The 19,985-nt window shown below is 43.8% G+C and overlaps 1 protein-coding gene across 1 annotated transcript in view; it reads left to right on the forward strand.

The window, feature by feature from the left end:
• The window catches only part of LMTK2 (lemur tyrosine kinase 2), a 1,522,811-nt gene that overhangs the window by 395,098 nt on the left and 1,107,728 nt on the right, over positions 1 to 19,985 (forward strand). The window lies entirely within an intron of this gene.

The following is a 19,985-nucleotide window of genomic DNA, read 5'->3' on the forward strand; positions in this document are numbered from 1 at the left end:
GTGCCGTCCTTGGAGGGATCTGGGTGCCGGGACTCCCTCGTCGGCTCCGAGGGGGCGAGTGGCATCAGACCCTTGTCTGACCCCGTTCTCCCTCTCGGAGCTTCGGCGCAGGTGAGTTCAGCTCCTACATCGGCTTTGGAGCCATCCCTCTCAGTGCCTGGAAGGATTCCGGTCTCTTCGGAGCCGGAGTCTTCTCCGCTATCGGGATGGGGTGCCTTCGAGGTCATGAGGAGTGTGCTGGCCTCTGAGTCAGCCCCACGATCAGCCTCATCGGCTCCTCCCCCCATGGTGCCTGCGTCTGCCCCTCCTCCGGACCCCAAGCGTGGGGAACAAGCACTCCAGGGAACCCCATTGGGTGTCTCTTCCTCTTCCGAGGCCTCCCCTGATCATTCAGAGGAGCCCCCTCGAAAGAGGAAATGCAAGAGGAAGCATGTTGACTCCCCTGAGTCTGTCACTTCAGATACTGACTTAGAGGATTCGGAAGGGTCCTCGAGATCCCCCTCTGAGGACGTCTCTTTCTCAGACATCCTTGCGATACTTAGACAGAGGGGGAACTGGACTACCCTTAACTCTTCCGAGGATGAGTCGGTATTCCTGGATGCGTTTGGTTCCCCACCCTCCACCTCCTGGGTGTCTCCGCCTTTCGAACCACTGATGTCTGTGGTGGCTCGGAAGACGTGGTCAGCCCCAGACACAGTGGATCCAACCCCCCGAAGACCCACAAAATTTATTACTGCACCACAGGACAAGCAATTTCTGACTAAGGGTGTTCCCGTTGATGCCATGGTGGTAGCAGCGGCCGCAAAAAAGGAGTTGGCTGAAACTTCTTCGTCTGTCCATCCCCCTAATAAGGACTCTAGGATGATGGACAGATATGGGAGGCGGATGTTTTCCTCAGCAACCTTCTCCATGAGGTTGCTGAACTATTTGTGCCACTTTACCTGCCTTCAAAGGGATCTCCTTAGAGCTAGGAGATACCCTTCAAGATCCATCAGCTGCGGGGGCCCAGGCTAAGGTTGCCTCCCAGCTGGCGACTCTTAATTCAGTAGTAAACTCCTCCATGCGGCTTATCTCTTATGCAGCGGATGGCGTGAGTAGGGCCGCAGGCACAGGCGTGGCTTTGAGGAGGCACGCTTGGATGCGGTTATGCAACTTTGCAGAACCCTTCAGGGCGTCTTTCACCAGCACCCCCTTTGATGGTTCTGCTCTGTTTAGACCACAGGTGAAGGATACCCTTACCAGGTGTGAACAGGAAGGCAAGACTCTCTCTGCTGTGGGAGTCCGTTTTTCCACTCCTTCAAGTCCGTATCCCAGGGGTTACAAGAGTGGGAAAATGTGGTTCCGGAAATCCCAGGGAGCTGTGCCTGACACACGTGGAGAGTTCCCCTCCAGGGGCAGAGGAGGGAACAACAATAGACGCCGCCCTAGGGGCAGAGGGGGTCCGCAAAATCAGGGCCAAAGAGAATCTTTCTCTGACAAGCCCTTCCAGCATCCCTGAAGTGCTGCCCAGCTGTCCACCTTCGGAGGCAGTCGGGGGAATATTATCGCTGTACCCAAAAGCCTGGTAAAGTATAATACAAGACAAATGGGTACGGTCTATCATATCCGGAGGCTATAAAATCCCCTTTTTTCACACTCTACACATTCCCAACAAATCCCTTCCAGATGTTCCTCCCAATCTAAGGGATCAAGCAGTTCAAGAAATATCAAAACTGCTAAGAAAAAGAGCCATCCAGCCAGTCCCAGCAGACCAGCAAGGATCAGGAATTTACTCAAGGTTCTTTTTGGTACCAAAAAAGACAGGGGACTGGAGACCCATTCTGGATCTCAGCAGACTGAACAGGTCTGTTCAAAGAATGAAGTTCCAGATGGTCACGCTACAGTCCATTTTATCCTTTCTGGGTCAGGACAATTGGATGTGCTCCATAGATATTCAGGATGCGTACTACCATATCAAAATGAGCAGACGCTCCAGAAGATTCCTCCGCTTCCGGTTGGGAGCCAGTCATTATCAGTTCAGAGCTCTGCCCTTTGGTCTCACCACAGCCCCCAGGGTGTTCACCAAATGTTTGGCAGTAGTTACCGCTCACCTGAGATGGCAAGGATTACAGGTGTTTCCATATTTAGATGACTGGCTCCTTACTACTACCACCAGACATCACCTGCTGCGAGCCAGAGACTACACCATCCAAACTTGCTCCAAACTAGGCATCACAATAAATTTTGAAAAGTCTGCATTGTCGCCTTGTCAATCTATCACCTTTATAGGCGCAAACTTAAGTACATGTCAGCGAGACTTCCATTAGACAGAGTGCTAGACATTCGTCGACATGTGCAGATCTTATTAGGATGCAAGAAAATTCAGGCCAGATTAGTCCTAAAAACCTTGGGTCTCATGGCAGTGGCTATCTTACTAGTTCCCCTTGCTCGTCTTCATATGAGGATTCTTCAGTGGATGCTGTTCACCCAATGGTCTTTCCAACAACTTCCAATGTCACTCAAGGTAATGATCACACACACATGCAAAAACCAACTTGCGTGGTGGATGGTTTCCCCATCAGTTCCCCAGGGAAGACCATTTGCTCTTCCTCCTCCAGTGGCTACGGTGACCACGGATGCCCCCCTGATTGGGTGGGGAGGGGGGGCATTTTCAGGCCAGAACAGTCCAAGGCACCTGGCAGCTTCACGAGTACCATCTGCATATCAATGTCTTGGAGATGAGGGCCGTGCTTTTGGCATTGCAAGCTCTTCACAACTCTCTTCCCACCGGGACCATTGCAATTCAAACAGACAATATGTCAGTAGTGTGGTACATCAACAAGCAGGGCGGAACCAGGTCCTACCCCCTATGTCGAGAAGCACTCAGACTCCGGCAGTGGGCGATCTCTTCCCAACGGTTTCTGATAGCAGCGCACATCCCTGGGAAGTCCAACATTATAGCGGACAGGCTGAGCAGAGCAATTCTCATGCCTCATGAGTGGTCTCTCAATCAGACAGTGGCGGACCAAATCTTCCGCAAATGGGGTCAGCCTTGCTGCGACCTTTTCGCCACCCCCTTCAACAGCAAGTGCAACAATTTCTTCTCTCTCCTCCCTCTTCCCGGACACTCCCCCAGAGGCGCTCTAGTTCACAATTGGCCTCAGGAGCTTCTTTATGTATTCCCTCCATTTCCCCTGATTCCCAAACTAATTCAGAAAGCTACCGCATTGGGATGTAAGATGATCCTCATTGCTCCTTACTGGCCTCTGCAAATTTGGTTCCCGTTCCTGCATCATCACATTCTGGAGCAGCCCTGGACCCAATTCCAGACCTCCTGATCCATCACTCGGGCGGGCTGCACCAATCCCTTCAATCTCTCCAGCTCACTGCTTGGCTGCTCCACTTCCGACCTTAGCCAGGCTTCTGAACATCTCCCACTCAGTGCGTGAAATCATCTTATCATCGCATAAGTCTACCACTAGAAAGACTTATGCTAGTAAGTGGAAACATTTCTCTTTCTGGGCAGAGGCTAGGAATATAGATCCCTTTTCAGCCCCTGTGCACCATATTTTGGATTTTTTTGCAGAATTTATTCATGCTGGAACTATTTGTGCGACAGCTACATGGGCCAATCCTCATACCTTTATTTCACATTATAAGCTTGACGTGGCCTCCAGGAGCAGAGCTGATTTTGGTTCCACTGTTCTGAAGAGTCTGTTCCGATGAGCCACCCAGGATTGAGGTGCTAGAGACGCTGTCCCAACCAGCAAGAATGAAGGTGAGATAGACAACTTAACATTAAGAAGTTATGTATCTACCATAACATTCCATGTTAGTTGTCTTCTTCTCGCCTTCTTTCTTGCGTCCCACCCTCCATCTCCCTGTCCTAGTAGACCGAGAAGAGTTCCTTATGTTTTTCTCATTGGCTGAGTCTTCTCTGGCTATTCCTTCTGACTAGTAGTCTCTCCAGTATCTGGGTATCTAGCGCCAGGCATCATGGGATATAGGGGGCCTCGAGCCAGTAGGCAGCTCTCGAGCTTTTGAAGATGGCCTAGTCAGAGCCGAGGATTGGCTCCGAACCCAACCAGTAAGATAGAAGGCGAGAAGAAGACAACTAACATGGAACGTTATTGTAGGTACATAACTTCTTCTTATCAACTGTACCCATTTTAGACCTATGCCAGTCTAGTTCTCCATCCTTAATACTTTAATGGGTCCATCATTTTTATGTTTTGCGGTAACTGTGCTACTGTTTCCCAGTTGTTATAATTTAACTTTTGCGTGCTGTTCTTCCCTTAGGTCTGTCTGTATGTCTTTTGCAGTCAGATGTTCATCGTGTTTCACTGCTGCATTCATTACACTTGGTTATCCTGCCATCAGGCGGTCCCGCAGTCGGCCAGAGTTCCAAAGTCTTGGTCCGGCGTCAGTTGCTGTCGCTTCTTCCCTGACGTCAGTGCGCCAGGGGTATATAAGATGCAGCCAACGCTATTTTCTTCAGTCTTTCTTGCCGCGCAGTGCCTGAAGCAAAAGCAGTTTGCAAGTGCTGGTCGGCCGACTCCTGAGATTTTCGAATTCGAATTTCAGAACCGAATTCTTCAATAAAGCTAAGTACTCCGTTGGGGAAACTTTTTCTTGCTTCAGACTGATGTCAGTAAAAGTTAATAATTTCATTTCTTGTGGGAAGCAAATACCTCATAAGGGTTTTCATTCTTACTGTATTCCATGCCTAGGCCCAGACCACGACGTCACTAGTTGTCGGTTTTGTGCTAGATTTAACAAGTGCACTATTAAACGTCGGTTTGATTTTGCTCGCCAATATTTTGGCCGAAGGTTCAATTACACCATGCCATCGGAACAACCGACAACCGCAATACACAAAAAATGCAAAGACAAAGATAAGGACAGGCATTCAAGGTCCAAAACCGATGAAGAAGCCTCTTCTAGGCCAGTCGCCGGTTTGCCGGTTCTCAGTGAGGCGCTTTTGTAGCCCCTGACACCCGCTACCTCAGAGCCACAGGCCGCTTCCGACTCCCATGTGGAGATTTCTAGGCCTCTGGAAACTCAACGTATTGGGCCTGCGGAAATTAACCCCTCAGATGGGTCCGGAGATGCTGAGCAGGCATCTGCTTCTGAGGGTGTTTTCAAACCTTCACAGCTTACCATCAAAACTACAACCAAGTCTAAAACTCCATTAAAGACAAAGAAACAAGTACAGCATTCACCTGGACAGGCCTCCATGCCTAAAAAAACAGATGCTCAAAATGGCCGAAGACCTAATTACTCTGATCAGGGGTTCCCATCCCCCTCCTGATAAAAGGTCTAGGCAGGATACAGACTATGATTCCTCTGACCATCCATTTCTTCTGATTCCTCTTCAGACCATGGATACTCTTTACCTCCCTATGAGGACTCTGATGCTGAAGAATCAATCCCTTCAGCCTCTCCTCCTGAGGATTACTCTTTTGGGGAAACTTTACATACCATGAGGGAGCATTTCCATTGGGAGAGCCAGGATTATTCAGAATCCAAGAAAAGGCTCAGAGATTTTCTTTTATTGCCTCAGCACAGGCCCCTTGCTATTCCGCCTGTGTTAGATATTGTGGATGATGTGTTCTCTGAATCCAGTTTAACCCCTGATTCTTTGCCCCCAGCACCAGTCAAATCAGATAGGTACTATAGAGTCCCTGACTCTCACAAATTTCTTTATAAAAACCCTGCTGCTGACCCAGAAACTATTTCCCAGGGTCCCAAAGGGGTAAAGGCTTCCACTGCTTAAAATCCAGTTCCCTCGGACAGGGATTCTAGAGCATTAGATAGATGGGGGAAGAAAGTTTACACTTCTGCAACTTTAGCAGTAAGGGCTTTAAATTGCCAGTTCCACATGCTTAAATACCAACAATATTTAATGTCTCTGTTAAAACAGAAAATACTTACAAGCTCAGAAGGTCCTGACTATAAGGAAATGCAGGATTTATTGCATGCAGCTGAACAAGTGGGAAAACATACTCTGCAAATGTGGTTTTGATTCATTAGAGGCTTCTTGTAGAGCCGCAGTTACAGGATCTGTGATTTGAAGGCATGCTTGGGTAAAAGAACAAGGTTTACCTGATCATGTTAAGGCAACATTATTGGATGCTCCTTTACAGCATGATATCTTGTTTGGTGTTAAGGCAGAAGTAGTATTAAAGAAAATGGAAGATAAGGCAAAATCTATGCAAACAGTGAAGGATTTCTTACAGGTACAGCCACCTCGATTTAGCAGAAATTGGCCTTCAAGAAATTGGTCATTTCCATTGTCAGACAGACCACAAAGAGGCAGATACAGACGCCCAAGAGGCAGATCTCAGCCCCAAGGCTCTTACAGATCACAACAGTGGGGTGCTTCAACCCCAAAAGGAGGAGAAGACAAGTCACAGCCTTATAGGAAACAGTCCCAATGACTTCCCCCTTCAAATGCCAAGCACTTACCTTTTGGCAGCTCCCTTAGGGGGAAAACTAGCACTTTTTTCACAAAATTGGCATATAATCACCCAAGACAAATGGGTTCTGAATATTGTGTCTCAAGGTTACAGGTTCCACTTTCACACTCTACCAAGGCCAAAAGAAATGTCAGACCTGCCACAAAATCAATGGGCAGAGGCACAAAAACAAATTACAGCCCTCATGGACATGACAGCTATTCAAAAAGTGCCACAACAGGAACAAGGACAAGGATTTTACTCAAGACTTTCCTTGGTCCCATGAAAGGACAACGCCTGGAGACCCATACTGGACCTATCTACTCTAAATACTTACCTGGATGTTCCGAAATTCAAAATGTTAACACTACAGCAACTTCTTCCCATGCTGGGTAAGAAGGCTTGGCTTGTTACTTTGGACCTCTAAGAGGCATACGCACATGTCTATGTCAAACAGAGCTCCTCATTAGCACTCTCCAAGAAAAATCTTGATGATTGGATAGAAAATGGGAAATTCACCCCGGGGATCACTTCTGTGGCTCTGCTCGACAGGGGCACAGGAAAATAATTTTCTTGGGTGGCGAAAGCCAGGGTACATTTTTTGGCTAGGCTTGTATGGGCCCTAGGGCCGATAGCCTAGTACCTACCTATGAACCTATGTCCCAATCAGACATAATTGCAGAAGATACCTCAGATTCATAGCTGGCACAATGCATTACCAATTCTCTGCACTGCCCTTTGGCTTATCTACTGCGCCCAGGGTATTCACAAAATGCCTGGCACCAGTAATTGCATTTTGCTGACAAAAAGGAATTCAAATATATCCCTACTTGGACGACTGTGTTATTCAAGCAGAGAGCAAGGACATTCTTCTAAAGCATCTGGCATTTGTAAAACGATTGCTAATTTGCCTAGGGTACACCGTAAACGAAAAGAAGTCAAAACTAGTACCCTCACAAAAGATAATATTCCTGGGTGCCAGCTTAAATACAATGGCCCAGATGGCTTATCTCACGCCAGACAAGCAAAGACAACTGACTCAGTACTTTCAATTGATGGCAACAAAAACCCAACTCCCTGCAAGAAAAATTCTGCAGGCCTTGGGGTTCATGGCATCCTGCATACTACTAATACCATATGCCAGACTGCATATGAGGAAATTACAATGGTATCTAAAAAGTGTTTGGACTCAACACTGTCACAGTTTGGAAACAGTAATACCCACATATTCCCTGCCTACAACAGGAGTTTCGATGGTGGGCACAGGCATGTCACCACAACAAGGGACAGCCTTTCACTTTACCCACAGCCAGGCAAACACTAACAACAGATGCTTCGGATTACACCTGGGGAGCACACATGGCAGGAAAATGTATTCAGGGCAAGTGGGCCGCAGACCAAATGCATCTTCACATCAATCAAAAAGAGATGCTAGCTGTACAAAATGCCCTGACAGCTTTCAAGGACCTTCTGCATCCAGGACAACTATTACTAAAGACGGACAACACCACAGTTATGTGGTACATAAACAAGCAAGGGGGCACTCATTCCTATCCCCTCTGCAGACAAGCCATGACCTTGTGGAACACAGCACTGACCTATCAAGTTCATCTGCAAGCACAGTTCCTGCCAGGAAAGAAAAATACTCTGGCAGACGACTTAAGCAGAAACATCATGGATCCTCACGAGTGGAAATTAAACCCACAAGTATTCAGCATGATAACACAAAAATGGGGGTGCCCAGACATAGATCTTTTTGCCTCCCCTCTGAACTGCCAACTACAGAAATTCTGCACAAGGACTTACCACACACAAGCATGGAAAGTGGATGCTGTCTCGTTCAGCTGGAAAACCCTAAAAGTTTATGCCTTCCCACCACTCTCTCTCCTTTCAAAGGTACTCCTAAAAGCCAGACAAGAAAGGCCAAAAATGATCCTGATTGCCCCAGACTGGCTACGCCAGCTCGGGTACCTAATCTTAAAGAACTTGGCTCAAGGCCCAGCATGGATTTTACCTCAAATTCCTCATCTTCTGACTCAACAAAACAATCAGATCCTGCACAGCCAGCTCAAACCCTTAAACCTGGCTGCATGGCAGATTACTTAGCCAAGCAGTCAACACCTCTCTTTAAAGCTGTTATGGATGTCATTTTGGAGGCCAGGAGGCCCAGCACCAGGAAATCCTATTCAGAAAAATGGAAGAGATTCTGCGCCTGGAACCAGGTTCAAAACTTTGACCCTCTTGTTCCAAATATTACTCAGATATTACAATACTTAACTGAGATGCTGGACAAAGGCCTATCCTTTTCATCAATTAAGATCCACACCTCTGCCATCAAAGCTCATTACAACACGGATCCTCCTATTTTCTCTCATCCATTATTAAAACAGTACCTCAGAGGGGCTAAAAACATAAGACCACCCCGGAGAGCACCAACACCAACTTGGGACCTCAACTTTGTCTTGGAAAAACTAACTTTACCTCCTTTAGAGCCAGCCAATTCAGCAGAATTAAAATTTGTGTCATGGAAAACTGCTCTGCTTCTGGCAGTAACCTCAGCACGAAGAGTCTCAGAGTTACACGCACTAATGGCAGTGGAACCTTTCATCATTTTTCATCAGGACAGGATTTCTTTAAGAACAAACCCTACATTTATGCCAAAGGTGGTATCCAGTGTGGCTCTTAACCAAACTATTCACTTGCCAACATTTTATCCAAATCCCCAGAATAAAGGGGAGAAACTTCTGCACTCATTGGACATACACAGGCAGTTACGCTTCTACTTGGGCAAAACTAAAGCTTTCAGGAAAACTGAGCAATTATTTGTAGCATATGCTGCAGGATCACAGGGAAAGGCCATTTCAAAGCAGACCATTTCAAAGTGGATAGGACACTGTATCCGTTTCTGCTGCACACAGCATGGAAAAACTGTACCTAGCAACATTAGGCCACATTCGACCAGGGCAACAGCCACTTCAACTGCCTACCTTAGAGGAGTACCTACCAAGGATATTTTGGAAGCTGCAACTTGGAGTTCAGTACACACCTTTACCAAGCATTACCACTTGCCTCTTTACTCTAAATCCAGAGCTGGCTTTGCCACTGCAGTGCTGCAGGGCCTCATAGCCACCCCGAATCCTTTATAGACCCAACCTCAGCTTTGGGATTCAACCCAAGTGTAATGACTGCAGCAGTGAAACACGATGAACATAGTACAGTTTTGTACCTACCATAAATGTAGATGTTTGAGTGTATTCACTGCTGCAGTCCAGGTTACCCTCCCTCCATCCCCACTTTCTTAGCTGGGACTTATCTATACCTTTCTACCCTATACAACCTATGTGGTGTATTTGCTTGTAACTGAAGGTATTGTTTTTATTTTTTATGTATGTTTTATTAGCAATATATATTGCCTACCTTTTTGGGGGCACCTGACATCTGGGGCAAGAAAAACTGAAGAAAATGGCGTCGGCTGCATCTTGTATACCCCTGGCGCAGTGACGTCAGGGAAGAAGTGACAGCAACCGACGCCAGACCAAGACTTTGGAACTCTGGCCAACTGCAGGACCGCCTGACGGCAGGATAACCCAAGTGTAATGACTGCAGCAGTGAATACACTCGAAGATCTACATTTATGGTAGGTACAAAACTGTACTTTCCTTGTTGATTTGGATAACTTAAAACAGTGCGCAAAATTATCATTTTAAGACAAATGCCTAGAATATTACTTCAGCTTTTTATATTGTTAATGGCGGTGTTTCGTATGCTTTGACTAACTTTTTTGCTTGTCCACATACCCCTTCAGTTTTTTAAGTAATGCATTGCTTCACTTGCAGCATAGCAATAACATGTCCAGTATATGAATGGAGAAAAGATCAGTATGATTATAGAAATGTATCGCTTCATGAATATTAATGTTCACATCATTTTTTAAATACTTGTGAGGACGAGGTTTGTATCACCATGATAAAATGTTTTACTGCTTCCCTAGTACTACCATGTTTTACTTAGCCAGCTGACATGTTTTGTTCCCATTGTGGTGGTCTTTTTATTGCTTGAATGTTCTTTGCCTTCAACCTTACAAAGTGCCGCAGTGTGTGTGGCCTTGTAAGGTTTAGCATTTAGAGACTTTATTAAGTCAGTTTTGTAAGTATGCACTTGTGAAAGTTAAGTAATTTTTTTTTCTTTTCTTAAGACCAGTGTGCCATTCTTGTCTCTTTCCTCTTCACTATATTTATTAACAAACTTCCTCCTGACCTCACCAGCTCCTACTCATCCACTCTGCTGATGACTTGGTCATTAACCGATCAAATTACTCAATCACCAACATTCAGTCTCCACTCCAGTCTGTCCTACATGAGCTTCACCAAAGGATCATAAACTGCAAACCAGTTCTCAGCCTTTTCAAGACCAAAACTGTGCTTTACGGAATGCTGCAGAATATTCACCAAGCAGCTGACTGTTTAACTATCTTTGACTTGCTCAGCTATTCCATAGAAAACAGTCTCCACTTTCAAATACATAGGATTATGGCTTGATCAATCTCTAAGCTTCCATTTTCACATAGAATGAAAGAAAAAGTAAGCATGCTCTTTTCTGTCACAACCAGCCAGAGCATCCGTCGGCAAAGGAGTTCTTCTTTCTGAGCTTAAGCATAGACTTCCCGTTTTCTCTTCTGCCTCCAAGAAGAACACTGCTACACTGCAGACGGTCTCTACCAATGTCTGCTGATTCATTGCAAACTTACCTGTCTGTGAGCATCACATGAAATAAAGATCTAGCCTCCTGTTAGGATCCCTTAGGATCCCAGTTCTTCAAACTAATTCAACTCCAGACATGTACTCCTCTTGTAGGAAAACCTCATGAGAAAAACTCCTCATACAGCCCTGAGACTCTGCTTATAAACCACACCAACTCTTATAACCTCTAGAATCAAAGTCCTCAGCACTGAACATGCATTCCTCTTTCAGGCACCTACTTTTTGGCAATCTTTACCCATCGACCTAAAGAAAATCAACATGTACACCAAATTCAGAATGCAACTCAACAAGCACTTCTTCATCCAAGCCAAATGCTCCTGCTTTATCACAGGACATATCACCTAACACAAAATCCCTATTTGCTTTCCACATCTCATCTCCTTTCTTAGAATTGCTGAAGGTTGACCCCCTTAAGAAACTAATGTATATATTATACATTGCCCTTTTCTTGTTCTCTAGAATGTATTTATACAGTTTTTTGTTTAACTGGTCTGAACTATTGTGCTTACATTTCTGCCTTTTTGCTTTGTGAATTGTTTTATTTCACCTGGGCTGATCGTGAAATTAGTCAGTATTGCTCATTGTGTTATCACAGTAAACAAATATAAATGTTATTTCCAAACAGTAATTGTTTCTTTAACAGATTATACATGTTGTATGTTACTGCCCACATCACAAACTCTAAAGCAAAGTTTATTTTTTGTTTTATTTACATTTCCTCCACTGGTCTAGCCATACTGGGACTCATCACAAGAGTCTAAGAACCATTGGAAGCACAAGATACCTGAATCTTGTAACAATTTGCACCTTGCCAGTACCCACCCTTAGACTTCATCTCCTTTTTTAAGGAGGATTAGGCTGGTCAAGGCAGGCCTGAATTTCTGAATACATGCATACATGTATGCAAACAAATATTTCAAGCACAGTTATTAAAAGTCCTTCTAGCATGCCAATATACCATAACACTTGTTTCCATAAGTGTCCAGGCTGTTCTTAAAAATAAACTAGTACTTGCTTTAATGTAATTTGGTAGTCTGTTCCATGCATCAGCTACTCTGTCAGAGAGCCAATTAGTACACTTCCATTCCTATAGAATCTTCTGCATAGGTTGGCTAACTATTCTCTAGTACTTTTTGATAACCCCAAAGATTCCCAGCGGTAGTTGTCTCTAAATGCTCTGTATACTTGAATAAGATCTCCTCTTAGATATCTAGAAGAGACACTTTACAAGTTCAGCTTTCATAGTAACTTATATTTTCACATCCATGGATGCCCTTGGTGTGTTTTCGCTGCACTCTTTCCAGTTTACTCATGCTTGTCTTCTTATAGGGTTTCCATATTGTTATTCCATACTTAAGTTTGGGTCTAATGTAACTGACAAACAATGACTTCGTCATTTTTGATTTCCTAGACTTTATAAATCTTTTTATACAACCTACTTCTATAACTATCATTAACCAGTTGGTTGATATGATTAGAAAAACTCATAGCTGAATCTACCCATATTCTGAGGTCCTTAAATGAGTCTACAGTTTCAATCGCTGTGTGCTGTATTAAATATTCACCTTTCAGTTTATCTCTCCCAAATCTCATATGCTTAGTTTTTGATGGATTTATCAGCATATTATTCTCCTGTGCCCAAATGGTCAGTTTAGTCAAGTTATTTTGCAGACATGCCTTATCTGTAATGCATGTAATCAGTTTACACAATTTCAAGTCATCTGCATATAGACAGTAGAACACCTCAGATGAGAAAGTTAGGTCTGAAAGATACAATCTAAACAAGTAAGGGCGTAAGACAGGGCCTTGTGGGACACCCTGACTGTAACCAAGGATTTCGCCTGTCCAGTTGCTGTATGATGCTTGCCATATCCTATTTGTAAGTCATACAGCTATCCATCTTAATAAAGACTACATCAATACCTAGTTGTACTAATCTCTTGATCTGTGTTTTGTGTATGACCCTGTCAAACGCTGAAGTTAAATCTGTATAAATTACATCACGGCACAATTTACATGTTACAGGTGGTAATAGATCTGTTTTCAACATATGCTTGCTGATATATAGTTTCAAGTCCCAGCCTATCCATTTCTGACAGTAACTTATCCAGTATTACCTTCTCCATTTTTTTCCACAACATGAAAGTAGACTTAAGGCTCTATATAACTCTGGGGTTGTCCCACTCCTCTTTCCCTTAAAGACAGGTTTAGTAAGCGCATGTCTTAAATTTTGAGGAATCTCCCCATATATATATGACCTAATGATTAATAGATATAATGGTACCATAAGTTCTTGCTGAAGTGTTCTCAGGTCATTCTTACTAATTCTGTCTCCTCCCTGTGATTTGTTTGGATCGAGATTGCACAGTTCTTTTTCAGTTTAATCTAATTTGATTCCAGTATCTGGGGTTTCCTGGATGTCACTAGGGCAACTTATTATTTTGTGGAGCCAAACTGTTTTGCATAAGATGTTGTAAATATATCTATAGTCCGTTGTCTGAGAATACATTTTAGAATCTGCACACAGTTTATCAATTTGTGTGTCTTTACCCCTTCCCCATCTTATGTATCTATAAAAAGGTTTCCTATTATGCTCAATATCTTTATATAAATTTTCTTGATCTTGTCTCACACTATAATTAATCTGTTTGTCCAGCTTGTGTTTTTCAGTTTTCAAAGCTGTAGTTTGACACCTCTTCCATTTATTAGATTTTCTGTCTCTCATCGTAATCAGATATCTTGTTCTTATGGAAATATATCCTCCTGATGTTGTATGCCTAGATCCTGAACATGTTTTTTGAGTTTTTGCTTTCAGTTTCTCTTTCAAAACTTTCCACACTTCATCTGCAGTTTTTCCACTGAAAACCTCACTCCATTTAGTTTTACATAGTCACTGTTTTGCTTCCGTATAATCTGTAATTAATCTTCTGTGCATTGGTTTAGATTTCAGTTTGGCAGAATTATCTAGCAACAAATTAACCTTTATAACCCCCTGATCACTGCACATCAGTGGTGGTAAAACCTGACTTGAATAACAGTTATTTCTTTAGGAACACAAACAATGTCTAGTATGTTCCGTCCCCCTTCAGTTTTTTTTTTTTTTTTTTACAGTCTGAAGCAATTGTTGTTCCTGAATATACGTTATGAGTAATTTCCTTACTAACGTTGTTGAATTAATAATATTCCAGTCCGTTTCTGGTAAATTTAAGTCCTCAGCTAATGTTATTCTTCCCTCCTGTGTTTCATGCAAGAAGTGTATGAATTCCTCTAGGTCATCTGCACTTGACTTTGGTGGTCTATACACTCCAACAATTGATATGAAGTTAATCTTCTTCCTTTTCATCACTGATGGGTTCGGTTCCGAGCCCTCTGAACTGAGTCGGCCTTATACCAAGCTTGCGTGCACCAAAAACTCTCAAGCTTTATATATGAAAAAAGCACTTGGCTGGAGAGCTCGGTGAAACGCTTCTACCCACAATGCCCTTTGCTCAGTTACCTCAGATCTATAGCAGCATTTCATCAAGCTCTCCAGCTAAGTGCTTTTTTTCATATATATTTGTTTGAAAAAGTTTTTTCTTCTTTATAAGTTGTTCTTGTTCTTTATTGCTACAGCTCAAAGATTCTCATCACCAAAATTTGCAAACAATATCTCCTCTGATGGATGCATACAGATGAAAATCTTTGGTGTCGTTCCTTCCAGGTTCCACAGCCCAGCACCACAGTGACCATGGATGCTTCCTGATGGGGTGGGGGTGGGGCCACTTCCAGGGAAAGTCAGTCCAAGGCAAGTGGTCCGATGTAGAGGTCAATTTGCATATCAATGTCCTGGAGTTAAGAACGGCGCTGTTGACGTTGCAAGCTTTTCATCCGCTTCTTCCGTCCGGAAAGATTGCTGTCCAGTCGGACAACATGTCCGTGGTTTGGTACATAAACAAGGAGGGACCAAGTCTTACCCCCTTTGTCACGAAGCCATGAGAATCTGGCAGTGGGCGATAGCTTCCAACCACTTCCTGATTGCAACGCACATCCCGGGGAGCTCCAGCGTGATTGCAGACAGACTGAGCAGATGCATACTTCATCCTCATGACTGGTCTCTCAACCCGAGTGTGGTGACAGAAATCTTCAGTCGCTGGAGCCAGTCATGCTGTGACCTTTTCGCCTCCCCTTCAAATACAAAATGCAGCAGCTACTTCGCCCTCTTTCCCCCTCTCAGGGAGTCACCGAGAGACGCTCTAGTCCATGGTTGGCCCACAAGTCTCCTTTATGCTTACCCTCTGATTCCCCTTGTTCTGCAGAAGTCTATTCAGTTGAGAAGCAAAGTGATCCTCATTGCTCCGTTTTGGCCTCATCAAGTGTAGTTCCCCTTCCTTCGACCTCATCTGTTATGACCTCCTTGGATCCTAGACACTCGTCAAGACCTAATTTCTCACCCACAAGGGCTGACTCCTCCAAATCTGTCCACCCTCAAGCTGACAGCTTGGTTTCTCCACTTCTGTTAGTTGCTAGGCAGGAAACCCTTTCTTCACCTGTCCGGGATATTATTTCGGCTTCTCATAAACCATCCACCAGAAAACTTTGCAGGGATAAATGGAAAAGATTCTCTATTTGGTCACGTAATCAGGAGCTAGACCCATTCTCAGCCCCTGTAGCCATTATTTGGCTGAGCTGTTCGACAAAGGTGCCTCAGCTTCTACCGTCCGAGTCCATCTAGCAGCTATTTCCAACTTCCATAACGGGTCTGAAAGAGTACCACTTATCTCCTCTCATCTTTGCAAGACCTTCCTCAAGGGTATTTTTCACAGCAGGCCTCCCATCAGACAGCCGGTGGAGGCATGGAATTTGTCCTGGGTTCTAAAGGCTCTCTCTCTGCCTACGTTTGAGCCGGCTGCCACTTGTGATCTAAAATTCTTATCATGGAAATCCTTATTCCTGGTGACTATAACTTCAGCAAGATGAATTTCGGAATTACAAGCATTATGTATCAAGAGCCCTTATCTGATCTTTCATAAGGACAGAGTATCACTTCAAACTAACCTATCCTTTCTCCCCAAAGTGGTTTCTGACTTTTCAATTAACCAGTCCATTGAGCTCCCTGTGTTTTTCCCAAATTACTCCAACAAGGGAGAATACTGCCTACATTCCCTGGATGTTCATAGACAAATAGGTTTTTATCTGGACAGAACTAAATCATTCCACAAGTCAGACCAGCTGTACGTTTCCTTTGCGGGTCCTAGAATGGGAGGTGCAGTACCAAAGGTTACTTTGTCTAAATGGCTCAGGGATTGCATTGCCTTCACATATTTGCTTACGGAGGGATCTAAGCCAGGCCAAATCAAAGCTCACTCAACTAGGGCTATTGCAGCATTTGTTGCCTTCCACTCTAGGGCCTCCATGGATGACAGTTGTGCAGCAGCCATTTGGGCTAAGCCCCACACTTTTATCAAGCCTTACAAATTGGATCTGATCTGCAGGGGAAGAGCGGCCTTTGGACTCAATGGTTCTCAGGAATGGTCTTCCATAAGGGCCACCCATGTTCTCCAAGTAGCTGGGGACTCGGTCCCATCAGTGATGAGTAGGAAGGTTCCAAAAGAGCTGCTGTCAGTGTATGTGATTATTTACACTGAGATTAAGTTTTTTGGAATCGGTCCCAGTGTATCACACTACTAGATTTGCAACAGGAGTCTATTCCAGAGGTGGAGAAGGCATTCTGTAATGAATCTCTCTCTCTCCATAGTGTTTTTTCTATTTGGTATTTGTGGGACTGTTTGATTTATGGAGATACAAGAGATCCTGGATCACTGGGTCCCTATGACATAGAAGCCAAAGGTATGCATCTTCCCTCAGAAGTCTGTAAGGTACCGAGTAAAGGGAGAGTGCTTCTGGTCTTTTCTGGTTACTTAGGGTTTTTAAGCCAGTGGTCTTAGTTTGTACCCTCTGCTGTCTTTCTGGTTGCTTGATATGTCTAGTGAGGTACATTTCAAAGATAACTGTATGCAGTACTTTGCCTGTTCAATGCTGGATATAAGGGGACAAGTACCTGTTTAGGTCTGAATGATATTTCTTTGGCTGCTGTTAAGTGGAAGGATTTTTTGACTACTGTCATTACGTAATGATCAAAAGAGGTTGAGTATCCAAGTTCCAAGGTCTTTAAGAACGGTCTTGTTTTGGAATGAGGTTGCCTCCCTCTGTTTGGGGTAGGAGGAGTTTATGGAAATGTGACAGTGTTGCACTTTTAAGAATTTAATTTGAGCCCATGTTTAGTACACCTGGTTGTTACAAGTGTATGTCCTTGCTGAAGAGCTTGTATGTCAGAAGGGGACTTGCCAGTGACTGTCGTCTGCAGACTTGGTTAGTCAGAGGTCTTGGTTCATGGTCTGGGATCAGAAAAGTAAATGCCAAGTAAGAGAGGTCTTAACCGCACCTCTCAACTGTGCCAAATTCCTCGGCATTTACAGATTTTGAGGTCCAAATAATGGGGTACCATGAATTTCCAATTGGCCACCTTTATTCCCTTTTATTTCCCGGCCTTTTTTAAAAATTTTCCTTCGGAAATGTCCTCTGATGTCATCAGATATGTGATGACATCAGCATCCTGCCTGAGTTCAGCTTGATGGCTGTGACTGCTGACTCATTGGCTTTTGTTTATGTTTGGGCAGCAGCAACGTGCGTCTCGGACTTCAGGTGCAGCAGCTATCCCAAGGGTAAGTGCTGAGCACTTCTTTCGAGCAGACAGAGGCAGCAGTCTGAGTCAGTTTATTGAGGTTTGGGACGCAGGAACTGGACTACAGTACACGGGCTCTGATTTTGATTTACAGTCAGTTATAGAAAGTCAGCAAGGCTCCCCCATCCCCAAGCAAGCCGTAACTCGTTCATTTCAGACTTCAGTTTAGTGAGTGCAGCAGGGCACCAGGCCCACTTACTACTGTGTGTAAGTATTTGATTTGCAGGTTCTGCTTTGAATTTGTACTGTGCGTGTGACTGTTTGATTTGCAGGTCCATTCTGCTTTACAATTTCATTACCGCATTTGAATTACCAGGCCCGTTCACTACTTGACTTGGAGGGGAGTGACTATTTGATTTGTAGGTCCGTTCTGCTTTACTACTTAAACTCTGCATTTCATTCAGTTACTGCATTTTGCTTTACTACTTAAACTCCGCCTTTGAATTATTCATTTCAATGAGTGTAGCAGGGCCCCAGGCTCACTTACTACTGTGTGTAAGTCTTTCATTTGCAGGTTCTGCTTTGAACTGAATTTGTGTCTCCGAGTATTTGATTTGAAGGTTCTCCTTGGAATTTGTACTCTGTGCGTGACTATTTGATTTGCGGGTTTGTTCTGCTTTACTAAAACTCTGCATTTGAATTGTTTGTGTGTGTGTGTGTGTGTGTGTGTGTGTGTGTGTGTGTGTGTGTGTGTGTGTGTGTGTGTGTGTGTGTGTGTCTGACGCCCAAGTTAGGTATGCCTGGTGGTTAGGGTTACCCAGGCTCAAACCCTGTCCGTTGGGTGCAAGGAGCAACAGCCTGAGTTCTCTACCCATACCACCACTTCTGAATGCAGGAGTTGTAGCTCTCAATTGAACAAATTCACAGAATGTCTGGAATGTTTGGCTTATACTTTTGGTCTCTTCCTCTTAAAATTCAGATGGTGTAGTGGTGCAGTCTTAGTGTTATTGCCTCACAGCAAGAGATTCTCTGGTTTGATTCTTGGCTGAAGTGCCTGCTGTGTAGAGTCTGCATGTCCTCCCCGTGTTTGTGTGGGTTTTCTCTGGCTGCTATGGTTTCCTCCCATGATACAAAGACATGTCTCTGGAGCTTCTGCTGAAATTGGTTTTGTTCCAAGTTGGACATTTCCTGGTAAACAAATGTTAAATAAAAATAAAATTTGTGGTTTTCTGGCAGATCAGTGATAACTGAATTCACTAAGTAATGATGGCCATTTAACTTTCATCTTCCTATCTTTTGGAAACACATGGTAACACAACATTTTATTCTAGCAACTTTCTAAGATTATACAAGCAACGTTTAAAATGTGTCCCCAGTTTTGGGCCTTTGTACCCACAACACATTTGGCTTTTTCCTGATTTATTTTGCTGCAGAGTTCTTCAGGCAAAGAGAAGTTTAGTGCTGCTTATGCAAAGTCTGTTTGCATTGTTAGTAGCACAACAGGTAGTATACTTGCTTTTGCTGCAGAAGGCTGTGGGTTCTACTCCCACAGTTTGTAGATGGATTGGATGCTGCATTCCTGAGAATGTCCTCCTTTGGCAGAGATACCTAGCAACTATGAACCTATTATCAATTTGCCATCCATTCCCTATTGATATATTACTAGCTTATCATTTGTTTAATGTAACATAGGCAATTTATTCTTCAGGGGCAACAGGCACATTACTTGTAGATGAAACAATGAAATATACAGTTGTTTGCTAGCAGCAACCTCTTCATTAGTTACAGATCTCTTTAATGTAGAATTATTTAGATGACTTTTACTTCTGCAGAGATTGTGCATATTTACTGATACTGGTGGATTGTAGACATTTGAGTAGACTCTTATGATGCAAATGTTCTGAATTGGGCAGTGTTGTCATTATTGGTTCATGCATTTTGTTTCATTGCTTACTGGAAAAATGTTCAAAACAATAAATTTAAAACGCGCTCTAACAAGTGTGCTGTATTATGCAAAGAATATAATTTAATACAATCAGGAAGGTGTATCGAAGAACACATGTATGTTTTGTGTGCAAGGGAACTATGATTTGAAAACAGCCCAAATGTAATCTTTATCCACCACTG

This window comes from Protopterus annectens, chromosome 12.part0, assembly GCF_019279795.1.
Source record: "Protopterus annectens isolate FY-2018-M chromosome 12.part0, PAN1.0, whole genome shotgun sequence".
Lineage (NCBI taxonomy): Eukaryota > Metazoa > Chordata > Ceratodontiformes > Protopteridae > Protopterus > Protopterus annectens.